Consider the following 18,153-nt stretch of genomic DNA (forward strand, 5'->3'; position numbering starts at 1 on the left):
GGTAATTATGAAACAGAGTTTTAATTTCACTGGGAAATGTACTATAAAAGCAGTAGTTTCATAAAAGAACAAATCACACGATACAGCAAAACTAATTGATTAAGAAGGATAGACATCTTTAAACACATTGTGAACCTATGGAGGATGGATTTGGGCTTGAATGTCAAGTAATTAGTGATCAATCAATGCATGAAAAGATAAACACATATCAACTCTGTACAAAATACCTGGTGAAGCCTTAGTCAGCAATGCCCAGGAGGCAGTCATAGCCTGCATCCTATGTGCCCTTCTTCCAAGTTCTGACACTGCTGATAAAACAGAATGTAAGACTGTCCTCTACTTGGCAATACTTGATCAATATCCATGCCATTCATTACATAAGGTAGGGTAGATTCTGATGATAACCCAGACTCCGGTGAAGAAGTCTAACAGCAATTTAAAGTGTGGAATGATCATCTACTTGCATCCTTATCAGCTGTGGAAATTATGGTGTCCTTGAACTCTGGCAAAGTGTAATGGTTTTTATTGCTTTATACTCGGAGATGACCCTTAGAACACTAGAAAATAGTAGAACTTGAGTACAATGCAAAGCTGCAATCGAATGAGTACCACACTTTTTCACAGGGGATGTAGCTCAGTGGTAGAGCGCATCCTTCGCATGTATGAGGCCCCAGGTTCAATCCCCGGCATCTCCATGTTTTGCAAAATGTAGATTCTTTCTTAACTCTATGTAACCTCTCCAGATCAACAAATGCATTAAAAAAACTCTAGAGAAATTGGAAAAGTTTCAATCAAACTATGAAAAATTATTGACCAGTCTATAAAATGTGATGTTGCTCAGTGGTAGATTATATTCCCCAGAATCTGTGTTTCCTCATTGAAATAAAAGTTATTATATGATACCTACAGTATCCTTGAAATCTATACAGCAAGGTATAATTGTTATCTTTGCTCCGTGCTCTGAGTTTAACCTTAGAACAGTGGAAGTAGTAGAACTTGAGTACTATGCAGAACAGCAATTGCTCGGTATCAAAACACACCAACTCAGAGGGGATGTAGCTCAGTGGTAGAGCGCATGCTTTGCATGTATGAGGTTCAATCCCCGGCATCTCCATGTTTTGCAAAATATAGATTCTTACTTATCTGTATGTAACCTCTTCAGAAGAGCCAAAGACCAACAAATGCATGAATGTACTCTACAGTAATGGGCAAGAATTAACACCAATTATGAAAAATAATTGATCATTCTATTAAATGTGATGTAGCTCAGTGGTAGATTATATTCTGTGGATACTGTGTTTCCTTATTTAACCAGCAGTTACCATATCCTACCTACTGACATTCTCCAAACACTAATGTCAAGTATATGGTAATTATGAAACAGAGTTTTAATTTCACTGGGAAATGTACTATAAAAGCAGTAGTTTCATAAAAGAACAAATCACACGATACAGCAAAACTAATTGATTAAGAAGGACAGACATCTTTAAACACATTGTGAACCTATGGAGGATGGATTTGGGCTTGAATGTCAAGTAATTAGTGATCAATCAATGCATGAAAAGATAAACACATATCAACTCTGTACAAAATACCTGGTGAAGCCTTAGTCAGCAATGCCCAGGAGGCAGTCATAGCCTGCATCCTATGTGCCCTTCTTCCAAGTTCTGACACTGCTGATAAAACAGAATGTAAGACTGTCCTCTACTTGGCAATACTTGATCAATATCCATGCCATTCATTACATAAGGTAGGGGATTCTGATGATAACCCAGACTCCGGTGAAGAAGTCTAACAGCAATTTAAAGTGTGGAATGATCATCTACTTGCATCCTCATCAGCTGTGGAAATTATGGTGTCCTTGAACTCTGGCAAAGTCTAATGGTTTTTATTGCTTTATACTCGGAGATGACCCTTAGAACACTAGAAAATAGTAGAACTTGAGTACAATGCAAAGCTGCAATCGAATGAGTATCACACTTTTTCACAGGGGTTGTAGCTCAGTGGTAGAGCGCATGCTTCGCATATATATTAGGCCCCGGGTTCAATCCCCAGCATCTTCGTGTTTTGCAAAATGTAGATTCTTTCTTAACTCTATGTAACCTCTCCAGATCAACAAATGCATTAAAAAAACTCTAGAGAAATTGGAAAAGTTTCAATCAAACTATGAAAAATTATTGACCAGTCTATAAAATGTGATGTTGCTCAGTGGTAGATTATATTCCCCAGAATCTGTGTTTCCTCATTGAAATAAAAGTTATCATATGATACCTACAGTATCCTTGAAATCTATACAGCAAGGTATAAATGTTATCTTTGCTCTGTGCTCTGAGTTTAACCTTAGAAAAGTGGAAGTAGTAGAACTTGAGTACTATGCAGAACAGCAATCGCTCGGTATCAAACCACACCAACTCAAAGGGGATGTAGCTCAGCGGTAGAGCGCATGCTTTGCATGTATGAGGCGGCGGGTTCAATCCCCAGCATCTCCATGTTTTGCAAAATATAGATTCTTACTTATCTGAATGTAACCTATTCAGAAGAGCCAAAGACCAACAAATGCATGAATGTACCTTACTGTAATGGGCAAGAATTAACACCAATTATGAAAAATAATTGATCATTCTATTAAATGTGATGTAGCTCAGTGGTAGATTATATTCTGTGGATACTGTGTTTCCTTATTTAACCAGCAGTTACCATATCATACCTACTGACATTCTCCAAACACTAATGTCAAGTATATGGTAATTATGAAACAGAGTTTTAATTTCACTGGGAAATGTACTATAAAAGCAGTAGTTTCATAAAAGAACAAATCACACGATACAGCAAAACTAATTGATTAAGAAGGACAGACAACTTTAAACACATTGTGAACCTATGGAGGATGGATTTGGGCTTGAATGTCAAGTAATTAGTGATCAATCAATGCATGAAAAGATAAACACATATCAACTCTGTACAAAATACCTGGTGAAGCCTTAGTCAGCAATGCCCAGGAGGCAGTCATAGCCTGCATCCTATGTGCCCTTCTTCCAAGTTCTGACACTGCTGATAAAACAGAATGTAAGACTGTCCTCTACTTGGCAATACTTGATCAATATCCATGCCATTCATTACATAAGGTAGGGGATTCTGATGATAACCCAGACTCCGGTGAAGAAGTCTAACAGCAGTTTAAAGTGTGGAATGATCATCTACTTGCATCCTCATCAGCTGTGGAAATTATGGTGTCCTTGAACTCTGGCAAAGTCTAATGGTTTTTATTGCTATATACTCGGAGATGACCCTTAGAACACTAGAAAATAGTAGAACTTAAGTACAATGCAAAGCTGCAATCGAATGAGTGCCACGCTTTTTCACAGGGGATGTAGCTCAGTGGTAGAGCGCATGCTTCGCATGTATGAGGCCCTGGGTTCAATCCCCGGCATCTCCATGTTTTGCAAAATGTAGATTCTTTCTTAACTCTATGTAACCTCTCCAGATCAACAAATGCATTAAAAAAACTCTAGAGAAATTGGAAAAGTTTCAATCAAACTATGAAAAATTATTGACCAGTCTATAAAATGTGATGTTGCTCAGTGGTAGATTATATTCCCCAGAATCTGTGTTTCCTCATTGAAATAAAAGTTATCATATGATACCTACAGTATCCTTGAAATCTATACAGCAAGGTATAATTGTTATCTTTGCTCCGTGCTCTGAGTTTAACCTTAGAACAGTGGAAGTAGTAGAACTTGAGTACTATGCAGAACAGCAATCGCTCGGTATCAAAACACACCAACTCAGAGGGGATGTAGCTTAGTGGTAGAGCGCATGCTTTGCGTGTATGAGGCCCCGGGTTCAATCCCCGGCATCTCCATGTTTTGCAAAATATATATTCTTACTTATCTGTATGTAACCTCTTCAGAAGAGCCCAAGACCAACAAATGCATGAATGTACTCTACAGTAATGGGCAAGAATTAACACCAATTATGAAAAATAATTGATCATTCTATTAAATGTGATGTAGCTCAGTGGTAGATTATATTCTGTGGATACTGTGTTTCCTTATTTAACCAGCAGTTACCATATCATACCTACTGACATTCTCCAAACACTGATGTCAAGTATATGGTAATTATGAAACAGAGTTTTAATTTCACTGGGAAATGTACTATAAAAGCTGTAGTTTCATAAAAGAACAAATCACACGATACAGCAAAACTAATTGATTAAGAAGGACAGACATCTTTAAACACATTGTGAACCTATGGAGGATGGATTTGGGCTTGAATGTCAAGTAATTAGTGATCAATCAATGCATGAAAAGATAAACACATATCAACTCTGTACAAAATACCTGGTGAAACCTTAGTCAGCAATGCCCAGGAGGCAGTCATAGCCTGCATCCTATGTGCCCTTCTTCCAAGTTCTGACACTGCTGATAAAACAGAATGTAAGACTGTCCTCTACTTGGCAATACTTGATCAATATCCATGCCATTCATTACATAAGGTAGGGGATTCTGATGAAAACCCAGACTCCGGTGAAGAAGTCTAACAGCAATTTAAAGTGTGGAATGATCATCTACTTGCATCCTCATCAGCTGTGGAAATTATGGTGTCCTTGAACTCTGGCAAAGTCTAATGGTTTTTATTGCTATATACTCGGAGATGACCCTTAGAACACTAGAAAATAGTAGAACTTAAGTACAATGCAAAGCTTAATCGAATGAGTGCCATACTTTTTCACAGGGGATGTAGCTCAGTGGTAGAGCGCATGCTTTGCATGTATGAGAACCCGGGTTCAATCCCCGGCATCTCCATGTTTTGCAAAATGTAGATTCTTTCTTAACTCTATGTAACCTCTCCAGATCAACAAATGCATTAAAAAAAACTCTAGAGAAATTGGAAAAGTTTCAATCAAACTATGAAAAATTATTGACCAGTCTATAAAATGTGATGTTGCTCAGTGGTAGATTATATTCCCCAGAATCTGTGTTTCCTCATTGAAATAAAAGTTATCATATGATACCTACAGTATCCTTGAAATCTATACAGCAAGGTATAATTGTTATCTTTGCTCCGTGCTCTGAGTTTAACCTTAGAACAGTGGAAGTAGTAGAACTTGAGTACTATGCAGAACAGCAATCGCTCGGTATCAAAACACACCAACCCAGAGGGGATGTAGCTCAGTGGTAGAGCGCATGCTTTGCATGTATGAGGCCCCGGGTTCAATCCCCGGCATCTCCATGTTTTGCAAAATATAGATTCTTACTTATCTGTATGTAACCTCTTTAGAAGAGCCCAAGATCAACAAATGCATGAATGCACTCTACAGTAATGGGCAAGAATTAACACCAATTATAAAAAATAATTGATCATTCTATTAAATGTGATGTAGCTCAGTGGTAGATTATATTCTGTGGATACTGTGTTTCCTTATTTAACCAGCAGTTACCATATCATACCTACTGACATTCTCCAAACACTGATGTCAAGTATATGGTAATTATGAAACAGAGTTTTAATTTCACTGGGAAATGTACTATAAAAGCAGTAGTTTCATAAAAGAACAAATCACATGATACAGCAAAACTAATTGATTAAGAAGGACAGACATCTTTAAACACATTGTGAACCTATGGAGGATGGATTTGGGCTTGAATGTCAAGTAATTAGTGATAAATCAATGCATGAAAAGATAAACACATATTAACTCTGTACAAAATACCTGGTGAAGCCTTAGTCAGCAATGCCCAGGAGGCAGTCATAGCCTGCATTCTATGTGCCCTTCTTCCAAGTTCTGACACTGCTGATAAAACAGAATGTAAGACTGTCCTCTACTTGGCAATACTTGATCAATATCCATGCCATTCATTACATAAGGTAGGGGATTCTGATGAAAACCCAGACTCCGGTGAAGAAGTCTAACAGCAATTTAAAGTGTGGAATGATCATCTACTTGCATCCTCATCAGCTGTGGAAATTATGGTGTCCTTGAACTCTGGCAAAGTCTAATGGTTTTTATTGCTATATACTCGGAGATGACCCTTAGAACACTAGAAAATAGTAGAACTTAAGTACAATGCAAAGCTGCAATCGAATGAGTGCCATACTTTTTCACAGGGGATGTAGCTCAGTGGTAGAGCGCATGCTTTGCATGTATGAGAACCCGGGTTCAATCCCCGGCATCTCCATGTTTTGCAAAATGTAGATTCTTTCTTAACTCTATGTAACCTCTCCAGATCAACAAATGCATTAAAAAAAACTCTAGAGAAATTGGAAAAGTTTCAATCAAACTATGAAAAATTATTGACCAGTCTATAAAATGTGATGTTGCTCAGTGGTAGATTATATTCCCCAGAATCTGTGTTTCCTCATTGAAATAAAAGTTATCATATGATACCTACAGTATCCTTGAAATCTATACAGCAAGGTATAATTGTTATCTTTGCTCCGTGCTCTGAGTTTAACCTTAGAACAGTGGAAGTAGTAGAACTTGAGTACTATGCAGAACAGCAATCGCTCGGTATCAAAACACACCAACTCAGAGGGGATGTAGCTCCGTGGTAGAGCGCATGCTTTGCATGTATGAGGCCCCGGGTTCAATCCCCGGCATCTCCATGTTTTGCAAAATATAGATTCTTACTTATCTATATGTAACCTCTTTAGAAGAGCCCAAGACCAACAAATGCATGAATGCACTCTACAGTAATGGGCAAGAATTAACACCAATTATAAAAAATAATTGATCATTCTATTAAATGTGATGTAGCTCAGTGGTAGATTATATTCTGTGGATACTGTGTTTCCTTATTTAACCAGCAGTTACCATATCATACCTACTGACATTCTCCAAACACTGATGTCAAGTATATGGTAATTATGAAACAGAGTTTTAATTTCACTGGGAAATGTACTATAAAAGCAGTAGTTTCATAAAAGAACAAATCACACGATACAGCAAAACTAATTGATTAAGAAGGACAGACATCTTTAAACACATTGTGAACCTATGGAGGATGGATTTGGGCTTGAATGTCAAGTAATTAGTGATAAATCAATGCATGAAAAGATAAACACATATCAACTCTGTACAAAATACCTGGTGAAGCCTTAGTCAGCAATGCCCAGGAGGCAGTCATAGCCTGCATTCTATGTGCCCTTCTTCCAAGTTCTGACACTGCTGATAAAACAGAATGTAAGACTGTCCTCTACTTGGCAATACTTGATCAATATCCATGCCATTCATTACATAAGGTAGGGGATTCTGATGATAACCCAGACTCCGGTGAAGAAGTCTAACAGCAATTTAAAGTGTGGAATGATCATCTACTTGCATCCTCATCAGCTGTGGAAATTATGGTGTCCTTGAACTCTGGCAAAGTCTAATGGTTTTTATTGCTTTATACTCGGAGATGACCCTTAGAACACTAGAAAATAGTAGAACTTGAGTACAATGCAAAGCTGCAATCGAATGAGTACCACACTTTTTCACAGGGGTTGTAGCTCAGTGGTAGAGCGCATGCTTCGCATATATATTAGGCCCCGGGTTCAATCCCCAGCATCTTCGTGTTTTGCAAAATGTAGATTCTTTCTTAACTCTATGTAACCTCTCCAGATCAACAAATGCATTAAAAAAAACTCTAGAGAAATTGGAAAAGTTTCAATCAAACTATGAAAAATTATTGACCAGTCTATAAAATGTGATGTTGCTCAGTGGTAGATTATATTCCCCAGAATCTGTGTTTCCTCATTGAAATAAAAGTTATCATATGATACCTACAGTATCCTTGAAATCTATACAGCAAGGTATAATTGTTATCTTTGCTCTGTGCTCTGAGTTTAACCTTAGAAAAGTGGAAGTAGTAGAACTTGAGTACTATGCAGAACAGCAATCGCTCGGTATCAAACCACACCAACTCAAAGGGGATGTAGCTCAGCAGTAGAGCGCATGCTTTGCATGTATGAGGCGGTGGGTTCAATCCCCAGCATCTCCATGTTTTGCAAAATATAGATTCTTACTTATCTGAATGTAACCTATTCAGAAGAGCCAAAGACCAACAAATGCATGAATGTACTCTACAGTAATGGGCAAGAATTAACACCAATTATGAAAAATAATTGATCATTCTATTAAATGTGATGTAGCTCAGTGGTAGATTATATTCTGTGGATACTGTGTTTCCTTATATAACCAGCAGTTACCATATCATACCTACTGACATTCTCCAAACACTAATGTCAAGTATATGGTAATTATGAAACAGAGTTTTAATTTCACTGGGAAATGTACTATAAAAGCAGTAGTTTCATAAAAGAACAAATCACACGATACAGCAAAACTAATTGATTAAGAAGGACAGACATCTTTAAACACATTGTGCACCTATGGAGGATGGATTTGGGCTTGAATGTCAAGTAATTAGTGATCAATCAATGCATGAAAAGATAAACACATATCAACTCTGTACAAAATACCTGGTGAAGCCTTAGTCAGCAATGCCCAGGAGGCAGTCATAGCCTGCATCCTATGTGCCCTTCTTCCAAGTTCTGACACTGCTGATAAAACAGAATGTAAGACTGTCCTCTACTTGGCAATACTTGATCAATATCCATGCCATTCATTACATAAGGTAGGGGATTCTGATGATAACCCAGACTCCGGTGAAGAAGTCTAACAGCAGTTTAAAGTGTGGAATGATCATCTACTTGCATCCTCATCAGCTGTGGAAATTATGGTGTCCTTGAACTCTGGCAAAGTCTAATGGTTTTTATTGCTATATACTCGGAGATGACCCTTAGAACACTAGAAAATAGTAGAACTTAAGTACAATGCAAAGCTGCAATCGAATGAGTGCCACGCTTTTTCACAGGGGATGTAGCTCAGTGGTAGAGCGCATGCTTCGCATGTATGAGGCCCCGGGTTCAATCCCCGGCATCTCCATGTTTTGCAAAATGTAGATTCTTTCTTAACTCTATGTAACCTCTCCAGATCAACAAATGTATTAAAAAAAACTCTAGAGAAATTGGAAAAGTTTCAATCAAACTATGAAAAATTATTGACCAGTCTATAAAATGTGATGTTGCTCAGTGGTAGATTATATTCCCCAGAATCTGTTTCCTCATTGAAATAAAAGATATCATATGATACCTACAGTATCCTTGAAATCTATACAGCAAGGTATAATTGTTATCTTTGCTCCGTGCTCTGAGTTTAACCTTAGAACAGTGGAAGTAGTAGAACTTGAGTACTATGCAGAACAGCAATCACTCGGTATCAAAACACACCAACTCAGAGGGGATGTAGCTCAGTGGTAGAGCGCATGCTTTGCATGTATGAGGCCCCGGGTTCAATCCCCGGCATCTCCATGTTTTGCAAAATATAGATTCTTACTTATCTGTATGTAACCTCTTTAGAAGAGCCCAAGACCAACAAATGCATGAATGCACTCTATAGTAATGGGCAAGAATTAACACCAATTATGAAAAATAATTGATCATTCTATTAAATGTGATGTAGCTCAGTGGTAGATTATATTCTGTGGATACTGTGTTTCCTTATTTAACCAGCAGTTACCATATCATACCTACTGACATTCTCCAAACACTGATGTCAAGTATATGGTAATTATGAAACAGAGTTTTAATTTCACTGGGAAATGTACTATAAAAGCAGTAGTTTCATAAAAGAACAAATCACACGATACAGCAAAACTAATTGATTAAGAAGGACAGACATCTTTAAACACATTGTGAACCTATGGAGGATGGATTTGGGCTTGAATGTCAAGTAATTAGTGATAAATCAATGCATGAAAAGATAAACACATATCAACTCTGTACAAAATACCTGGTGAAGCCTTAGTCAGCAATGCCCAGGAGGCAGTCATAGCCTGCATTCTATGTGCCCTTCTTCCAAGTTCTGACACTGCTGATAAAACAGAATGTAAGACTGTCCTCTACTTGGCAATACTTGATCAATATCCATGCCATTCATTACATAAGGTAGGGGATTCTGATGATAACCCAGACTCCGGTGAAGAAGTCTAACAGCAGTTTAAAGTGTGGAATGATCATCTACTTGCATCCGCATCAGCTGTGGAAATTATGGTGTCCTTGAACTCTGGCAAAGTCTAATCGTTTTTATTGCTATATACTCGGAGATGACCCTTAGAACACTAGAAAATAGTAGAACTTAAGTACAATGCAAAGCTGCAATCGAATGAGTGCCACGCTTTTTCACAGGGGATGTAGCTCAGTGGTAGAGCGCATGCTTCGCATGTATGAGGCCCCGGGTTCAATCCCCGGCATCTCCATGTTTTGCAAAATGTAGATTCTTTCTTAACTCTATGTAACCTCTCCAGATCAACAAATGCATTAAAAAAAACTCTAGAGAAATTGGAAAAGTTTCAATCAAACTATGAAAAATTATTGTCCATTCTATTTAATGTGATGTTGCTCAGTGGTAGATTATATTCCCCAGAATCTGTGTTTCCTCACTGAAATAAAAGTTATCATATGATACCTACAGTATCCTTGAAATCTATACAGCAAGGTATAATTGTTACCTTTGCTCCGTGCTCTGAGTTTAGCCTTAGAACAATGGAAGTAGTAGAACTTGAGTACTATGCAGAACAGCAATCGCTCGGTATCAAAACACACCAACTCAGAGGGGATGTAGCTCAGTGGCAGAGCGCATGCTTTGCATGTATGAGGCCCCGGATTCAATCCCCAGCATCTCCATGTTTTGCAAAATATAGATTCTTACTTATCTGTATGCAACCTCTTCAGAAGAGCCAAAGACCAGCAAATGCATGAATGCACTCTACAGTAATGGGCAAGAATTAACACCAATTATGAAAAATAATTGATCATTCTATTAAATGTGATGTAGCTCAGTGGTAGATTATATTCTGTGGATACTGTGTTTCCTTATTTAACCAGCAGTTACCATATCATACCTACTGACATTCTCCAAACACTGATGTCAAGTATATGGTAATTATGAAACAGAGTTTTAATTTCACTGGGAAATGTACTTTAAAAGCAGTAGTTTCATAAAAGAACAAATCACACGATACAGCAAAACTAATTGATTAAGAAGGACAGACATCTTTAAACACATTGTGAACCTATGGAGGATGGATTTGGGCTTGAATGTCAAGTAATTAGTGATCAATCAATGCATGAAAAGATAAACACATATCAACTCTGTACAAAATACCTGGTGAAGCCTTAGTCAGCAATGCCCAGGAGGCAGTCATAGCCTGCATCCTATGTGCCCTTCTTCCAAGTTCTGACACTGCTGATAAAACAGAATGTAAGACTGTCCTCTACTTGGCAATACTTGATCAATATCCATGCCATTGATTACATAAGGTAGGGGATTCTGATGATAACCCAGACTCCGGTGAAGAAGTCTAACAGCAATTTAAAGTGTGGAATGATCATCTACTTGCATCCTCATCAGCTGTGGAAATTATGGTGTCCTTGAACTCTGGCAAAGTCTAATGGTTTTTATTGCTATATACTCGGAGATGACCCTTAGAACACTAGAAAATAGTAGAACTTAAGTACAATGCAAAGCTGCAATCGAATGAGTGCCACGATTTTTCACAGGGGATGTAGCTCAGTGGTAGAGCGCATGCTTGGCATGTATGAGGCCCCGGGTTCAATCCCCGGCATCTCCATGTTTTGCAAAATGTAGATTCCTTCTTAACTCTATGTAACCTCTCCAGATCAACAAATGCATTAAAAAAAAACTCTAGAGAAATTGGAAAAGTTTCAATCAAACTATGAAAAATTATTGACCAGTCTATAAAATGTGATGTTGCTCAGTGGTAGATTATATTCCCCAGAATCTGTGTTTCCTCATTGAAATAAAAGTTATCATATGATACCTACAGTATCCTTGAAATCTATACAGCAAGGTATAATTGTTATCTTTGCTCCGTGCTCTGAGTTTAACCTTAGAACAGTGGAAGTAGTAGAACTTGAGTACTATGCAGAACAGCAATCGCTCGGTATCAAAGCACACCAACTCAGAGGGGATGTAGCTTAGTGGTAGAGCGCATGCTTTGCATGTATGAGGCCCCGGGTTCAATCCCCGGCATCTCCATGTTTTGCAAAATATATATTCTTACTTATCTGTATGTAACCTCTTCAGAAGAGCCCAAGACCAACAAATGCATGAATGTACTCTACAGTAATGGGCAAGAATTAACACCAATTATGAAAAATAATTGATCATTCTATTAAATGTGATGTAGCTCAGTGGTAGATTATATTCTGTGGATACTGTGTTTCCTTATTTAACCAGCAGTTACCATATCATACCTACTGACATTCTCCAAACACTGATGTCAAGTATATGGTAATTATGAAACAGAGTTTTAATTTCACTGGGAAATGTACTATAAAAGCAGTAGTTTCATAAAAGAACAAATCACACGATACAGCAAAACTAATTGATTAAGAAGGACAGACATCTTTAAACACATTGTGAACCTATGGAGGATGGATTTGGGCTTGAATGTCAAGTAATTAGTGATCAATCAATGCATGAAAAGATAAACACATATCAACTCTGTACAAAATACCTGGTGAAGCCTTAGTCAGCAATGCCCAGGAGGCAGTCATAGCCTGCATCCTATGTGCCCTTCTTCCAAGTTCTGACACTGCTGATAAAACAGAATGTAAGACTGTCCTCTACTTGGCAATACTTGATCAATATCCATGCCATTGATTACATAAGGTAGGGGATTCTGATGATAACCCAGACTCCGGTGAAGAAGTCTAACAGCAATTTAAAGTGTGGAATGATCATCTACTTGCATCCTCATCAGCTGTGGAAATTATGGTGTCCTTGAACTCTGGCAAAGTCTAATGGTTTTTATTGCTATATACTCGGAGATGACCCTTAGAACACTAGAAAATAGTAGAACTTAAGTACAATGCAAAGCTGCAATCGAATGAGTGCCACGATTTTTCACAGGGGATGTAGCTCAGTGGTAGAGCGCATGCTTGGCATGTATGAGGCCCCGGGTTCAATCCCCGGCATCTCCATGTTTTGCAAAATGTAGATTCCTTCTTAACTCTATGTAACCTCTCCAGATCAACAAATGCATTAAAAAAAAACTCTAGAGAAATTGGAAAAGTTTCAATCAAACTATGAAAAATTATTGACCAGTCTATAAAATGTGATGTTGCTCAGTGGTAGATTATATTCCCCAGAATCTGTGTTTCCTCATTGAAATAAAAGTTATCATATGATACCTACAGTATCCTTGAAATCTATACAGCAAGGTATAATTGTTATCTTTGCTCCGTGCTCTGAGTTTAACCTTAGAACAGTGGAAGTAGTAGAACTTGAGTACTATGCAGAACAGCAATCGCTCGGTATCAAAACACACCAACTCAGAGGGGATGTAGCTTAGTGGTAGAGCGCATGCTTTGCATGTATGAGGCCCCGGGTTCAATCCTCGGCATCTCCATGTTTTGCAAAATATATATTCTTACTTATCTGTATGTAACCTCTTCAGAAGAGCCCAAGACCAACAAATGCATGAATGTACTCTACAGTAATGGGCAAGAATTAACACCAATTATGAAAAATAATTGATCATTCTATTAAATGTGATGTAGCTCAGTGGTAGATTATATTCTGTGGATACTGTGTTTCCTTATTTAACCAGCAGTTACCATATCATACCTACTGACATTCTCCAAACACTGATGTCAAGTATATGGTAATTATGAAACAGAGTTTTAATTTCACTGGGAAATGTACTATAAAAGCAGTAGTTTCATAAAAGAACAAATCACACGATACAGCAAAACTAATTGATTAAGAAGGACAGACATCTTTAAACACATTGTGAACCTATGGAGGATGGATTTGGGCTTGAATGTCAAGTAATTAGTGATCAATCAATGCATGAAAAGATAAACACATATCAACTCTGTACAAAATACCTGGTGAAGCCTTAGTCAGCAATGCCCAGGAGGCAGTCATAGCCTGCATACTATGTGCCCTTCTTCCAAGTTCTGACACTGCTGATAAAACAGAATGTAAGACTGTCCTCTACTTGGCAATACTTGATCAATATCCATGCCATTCATTACATAAGGTAGGGGATTCTGATGATAACCCAGACTCCGGTGAAGAAGTCTAACAGCAATTTAAAGTGTGGAATGATCATCTACTTGCATCCTCATCAGCTGTAGAAATTATGGTGTCCTTGAACTCTGGCAAAGTGTAATGGTTTTTATTGCTGTATACTTGGAGATGACCCTTAGAACACTAGAAAATAGTAGAACTTGAGTACAATGCAAAGCTGCAATCGAATGAGTACCACATTTTTTCACAGGGGATGTAGCTCAGTGGTAGAGGGCATCCTTCGCATGTATGAGGCCCCGGGTTCAATCCCAAGCATCTCCATATTTTGCAAAATGTAGATTCTTTCTTAACTCTATGTAACCTCTCCAGATCAACAAATGCATTAAAAAAAACTCTAGAGAAATTGGAAAAGTTTCAATCAAACTATGAAAAATTATTGACCAGTCTATAAAATGTGATGTTGCTCAGTGGTAGATTATATTCCCCAGAATCTGTTTCCTCATTGAAATAAAAGATATCATATGATACCTACAGTATCCTTGAAATCTATACAGCAAGGTATAATTGTTATCTTTGCTCCGTGCTCTGAGTTTAACCTTAGAACAGTGGAAGTAGTAGAACTTGAGTACTATGCAGAACAGCAATCACTCGGTATCAAAACACACCAACTCAGAGGGGATGTAGCTCAGTGGTAGAGCGCATGCTTTGCATGTATGAGGCCCCGGGTTCAATCCCCGGCATCTCCATGTTTTGCAAAATATAGATTCTTACTTATCTGTATGCAACCTCTTCAGAAGAGCCAAAGACCAACAAATGCATGAATGCACTCTACAGTAATGGGCAAGAATTAACACCAATTATGAAAAATAATTGATCATTCTATTAAATGTGATGTAGCTCAGTGGTAGATTATATTCTGTGGATACTGTGTTTCCTTATTTAACCAGCAGTTACCATATCATACCTACTGACATTCTCCAAACACTGATGTCAAGTATATGGTAATTATGAAACAGAGTTTTAATTTCACTGGGAAATGTACTATAAAAGCAGTAGTTTCATAAAAGAACAAATCACACGATACAGCAAAACTAATTGATTAAGAAGGACAGACATCTTTAAACACATTGTGAACCTATGGAGGATGGATTTGGGCTTGAATGTCAAGTAATTAGTGATCAATCAATGCATGAAAAGATAAACACATATCAACTCTGTACAAAATACCTGGTGAAGCCTTAGTCAGCAATGCCCAGGAGGCAGTCATAGCCTGCATCCTATGTGCCCTTCTTCCAAGTTCTGACACTGCTGATAAAACAGAATGTAAGACTGTCCTCTACTTGGCAATACTTGATCAATATCCATGCCATTGATTACATAAGGTAGGGGATTCTGATGATAACCCAGACTCCGGTGAAGAAGTCTAACAGCAATTTAAAGTGTGGAATGATCATCTACTTGCATCCTCATCAGCTGTGGAAATTATGGTGTCCTTGAACTCTGGCAAAGTCTAATGGTTTTTATTGCTATATACTCGGAGATGACCCTTAGAACACTAGAAAATAGTAGAACTTAAGTACAATGCAAAGCTGCAATCGAATGAGTGCAACGATTTTTCACAGGGGATGTAGCTCAGTGGTAGAGCGCATGCTCGGCATGTATGAGGCCCCGGGTTCAATCCCCGGCATCTCCATGTTTTGCAAAATGTAGATTCTTTCTTAACTCTATGTAACCTCTCCAGATCAACAAATGCATTAAAAAAAACTCTAGAGAAATTGGAAAAGTTTCAATCAAACTATGAAAAATTATTGACCAGTCTATAAAATGTGATGTTGCTCAGTGGTAGATTATATTCCCCAGAATCTGTGTTTCCTCATTGAAATAAAAGTTATCATATGATACCTACAGTATCCTTGAAATCTATACAGCAAGGTATAATTGTTATCTTTGCTCCGTGCTCTGAGTTTAACCTTAGAACAGTGGAAGTAGTAGAACTTGAGTACTATGCAGAACAGCAATCGCTCGGTATCAAAACACACCAACTCAAAGGGGATGTAGCTTAGTGGTAGAGCGCATGCTTTGCATGTATGAGGCCCTGGGTTCAATCCCCGGCATCTCCATGTTTTGCAAAATATAGATTCTTACTTATTTGTAAGACATATCAACTCTGTACAAAATACCTGGTGAAGCCTTAGTCAGAAATGCCCAGGAGGCAGTCATAGCCTGCATCCTATGTGCCCTTCTTCCAAGTTCTGACACTGCTGATAAAACAGAATGTAAGACTGTCCTCTACTTGGCAATGCTTGATCAATATCCATGCCATTCTTTACATAAGGTAGGGGATTCTGATGATAACCCAGACTCCGGTGAAGAAGTCTAACAGCAATTTAAAGTGTGGAATGATCATCTACTTGCATGTAGTGATGAGCACCGGAAATTTTTCGGGTTTTGTGTTTTGGTTTTGGGTTCGGTTCCGCGGCCGTGTTTTGGGTTCGAACGCGTTTTGGCAAAACCTCACCGAATTTTTTTTGTCGGATTCGGGTGTGTTTTGGATTCGGGTGTTTTTTTCAAAAAACCCTAAAAAACAGCTTAAATCATAGAATTTGGGGTTCATTTTGATCCCAAAATATTATTAACCTCAATAACCATAATTTCCACTCATTTTCAGTCTATTCTGAACACCTCACACCTCACAATATTATTTTTAGTCCTAAAATTTGCACCGAGGTCGCTGGATGGCTAAGCTAAGCGACCCAAGTGGCCGACACAAACACCTGGCCCATCTAGGAGTGGCACTGCAGTGTCACGCAGGATGGCCCTTCCAAAAAACACTCCCCAAACAGCACATGACGCAAAGAAAAAAAGAGGCGCAATGAGGTAGCTGTGTGAGTAAGCTAAGCGACCCTAGTGGCCGACACAAACACCTGGCCCATCTAGGAGTGGCACTGCAGTGTCACGCAGGATGGCCCTTCCAAAAAACACTCCCCAAACAGCACATGACGCAAAGAAAAAAAGAGGCGCAATGAGGTAGCTGTGTGAGTAAGCTAAGCGACCCTAGTGGCCGACACAAACACCTGGCCCATCTAGGAGTGGCACTGCAGTGTCACGCAGGATGGCCCTTCCAAAAAACACTCCCCAAACAGCACATGACGCAAAGAAAAAAAGAGGCGCAATGAGGTAGCTGTGTGAGTAAGCTAAGCGACCCTAGTGGCCGACACAAACACCTTGCCCATCTAGGAGTGGCACTGCAGTGTCACGCAGGATGGCCCTTCCAAAAAACACTCCCCAAACAGCAGCACATGACGCAAAGAAGAAAAAAAAGAGGCGCAATGAGGTAGCTGTGTGAGTAAGCTAAGCGACCCTAGTGGCCGACACAAACACCTGGCCCATCTAGGAGTGGCACTGCAGTGTCACGCAGGATGGCCCTTCCAAAAAACACCCCCCAAGCAGCACATGACGCAAAGAAAAATGAAAGAAAAAAGAGGTGCAAGATGGAATTGTCCTTGGGCCCTCCCACCCACCCTTATGTTGTATAAACAGGACATGCACACTTTAACCAACCCATCATTTCAGTGACAGGGTCTGCCACACGACTGTGACTGAAATGACGGGTTGGTTTGGACCCCCACCAAAAAAGAAGCAATTAATCTCTCCTTGCACAAACTGGCTCTACAGAGGCAAGATGTCCACCTCATCATCATCCTCCGATATATCACCGTGTACATCCCCCTCCTCACAGATTATCAATTCGTCCCCACTGGAAACCACCATCTCAGCTCCCTGTGTACTTTGTGGAGGCAATTGCTGCTGGTCAATGTCTCCACGGAGGAATTGATTATAATTCATTTTAATGAACATCATCTTCTCCACATTTTCTGGATGTAACCTCGTACGCCGATTGCTGACAAGGTGAGCGGCGGCACTAAACACTCTTTCGGAGTACACACTTGTGGGAGGGCAACTTAGGTAGAATAAAGCCAGTTTGTGCAAGGGCCTCCAAATTGCCTCTTTTTCCTGCCAGTATAAGTACGGACTGTCTGACGTGC

General features: G+C 38.9%; 18 non-coding genes across 18 annotated transcripts; all 18 read left to right on the plus strand.

The window, feature by feature from the left end:
* The first annotated feature begins 623 nt into the window (after nucleotides 1-623).
* TRNAA-CGC (transfer RNA alanine (anticodon CGC)) lies at nucleotides 624-695 on the plus strand. The gene has a single exon. It is a non-coding gene; the product is annotated as a tRNA-Ala (tRNA).
* A 2,669-nt stretch (nucleotides 696-3,364) lies between these two features.
* Nucleotides 3,365-3,436, plus strand: TRNAA-CGC (transfer RNA alanine (anticodon CGC)). The gene has a single exon. It is a non-coding gene; the product is annotated as a tRNA-Ala (tRNA).
* A 354-nt stretch (nucleotides 3,437-3,790) lies between these two features.
* TRNAA-UGC (transfer RNA alanine (anticodon UGC)) lies at nucleotides 3,791-3,862 on the plus strand. The gene has a single exon. It is a non-coding gene; the product is annotated as a tRNA-Ala (tRNA).
* An 874-nt stretch (nucleotides 3,863-4,736) lies between these two features.
* On the plus strand, nucleotides 4,737-4,808 carry TRNAA-UGC (transfer RNA alanine (anticodon UGC)). The gene has a single exon. It is a non-coding gene; the product is annotated as a tRNA-Ala (tRNA).
* A 355-nt stretch (nucleotides 4,809-5,163) lies between these two features.
* Nucleotides 5,164-5,235, plus strand: TRNAA-UGC (transfer RNA alanine (anticodon UGC)). The gene has a single exon. It is a non-coding gene; the product is annotated as a tRNA-Ala (tRNA).
* Nucleotides 5,236-6,110: 875 nt separating this feature from the next.
* TRNAA-UGC (transfer RNA alanine (anticodon UGC)) lies at nucleotides 6,111-6,182 on the plus strand. Its single transcript has one exon. It is a non-coding gene; the product is annotated as a tRNA-Ala (tRNA).
* Nucleotides 6,183-6,537: 355 nt separating this feature from the next.
* Nucleotides 6,538-6,609, plus strand: TRNAA-UGC (transfer RNA alanine (anticodon UGC)). The gene has a single exon. It is a non-coding gene; the product is annotated as a tRNA-Ala (tRNA).
* Nucleotides 6,610-8,860: 2,251 nt separating this feature from the next.
* Nucleotides 8,861-8,932, plus strand: TRNAA-CGC (transfer RNA alanine (anticodon CGC)). The gene has a single exon. It is a non-coding gene; the product is annotated as a tRNA-Ala (tRNA).
* Nucleotides 8,933-9,285: 353 nt separating this feature from the next.
* TRNAA-UGC (transfer RNA alanine (anticodon UGC)) lies at nucleotides 9,286-9,357 on the plus strand. Its single transcript has one exon. It is a non-coding gene; the product is annotated as a tRNA-Ala (tRNA).
* Nucleotides 9,358-10,232: 875 nt separating this feature from the next.
* On the plus strand, nucleotides 10,233-10,304 carry TRNAA-CGC (transfer RNA alanine (anticodon CGC)). Its single transcript has one exon. It is a non-coding gene; the product is annotated as a tRNA-Ala (tRNA).
* A 355-nt stretch (nucleotides 10,305-10,659) lies between these two features.
* Nucleotides 10,660-10,731, plus strand: TRNAA-UGC (transfer RNA alanine (anticodon UGC)). The gene has a single exon. It is a non-coding gene; the product is annotated as a tRNA-Ala (tRNA).
* Nucleotides 10,732-11,606: 875 nt separating this feature from the next.
* Nucleotides 11,607-11,678, plus strand: TRNAA-GGC (transfer RNA alanine (anticodon GGC)). Its single transcript has one exon. It is a non-coding gene; the product is annotated as a tRNA-Ala (tRNA).
* A 356-nt stretch (nucleotides 11,679-12,034) lies between these two features.
* On the plus strand, nucleotides 12,035-12,106 carry TRNAA-UGC (transfer RNA alanine (anticodon UGC)). Its single transcript has one exon. It is a non-coding gene; the product is annotated as a tRNA-Ala (tRNA).
* Nucleotides 12,107-12,981: 875 nt separating this feature from the next.
* TRNAA-GGC (transfer RNA alanine (anticodon GGC)) lies at nucleotides 12,982-13,053 on the plus strand. The gene has a single exon. It is a non-coding gene; the product is annotated as a tRNA-Ala (tRNA).
* A 356-nt stretch (nucleotides 13,054-13,409) lies between these two features.
* Nucleotides 13,410-13,481, plus strand: TRNAA-UGC (transfer RNA alanine (anticodon UGC)). The gene has a single exon. It is a non-coding gene; the product is annotated as a tRNA-Ala (tRNA).
* Nucleotides 13,482-14,781: 1,300 nt separating this feature from the next.
* On the plus strand, nucleotides 14,782-14,853 carry TRNAA-UGC (transfer RNA alanine (anticodon UGC)). Its single transcript has one exon. It is a non-coding gene; the product is annotated as a tRNA-Ala (tRNA).
* Nucleotides 14,854-15,728: 875 nt separating this feature from the next.
* Nucleotides 15,729-15,800, plus strand: TRNAA-GGC (transfer RNA alanine (anticodon GGC)). Its single transcript has one exon. It is a non-coding gene; the product is annotated as a tRNA-Ala (tRNA).
* Nucleotides 15,801-16,155: 355 nt separating this feature from the next.
* On the plus strand, nucleotides 16,156-16,227 carry TRNAA-UGC (transfer RNA alanine (anticodon UGC)). Its single transcript has one exon. It is a non-coding gene; the product is annotated as a tRNA-Ala (tRNA).
* The last annotated feature ends 1,926 nt before the right edge of the window (nucleotides 16,228-18,153 follow it).

Source organism: Pseudophryne corroboree, chromosome 4 (assembly GCF_028390025.1).
Source record: "Pseudophryne corroboree isolate aPseCor3 chromosome 4, aPseCor3.hap2, whole genome shotgun sequence".
Lineage (NCBI taxonomy): Eukaryota > Metazoa > Chordata > Amphibia > Anura > Myobatrachidae > Pseudophryne > Pseudophryne corroboree.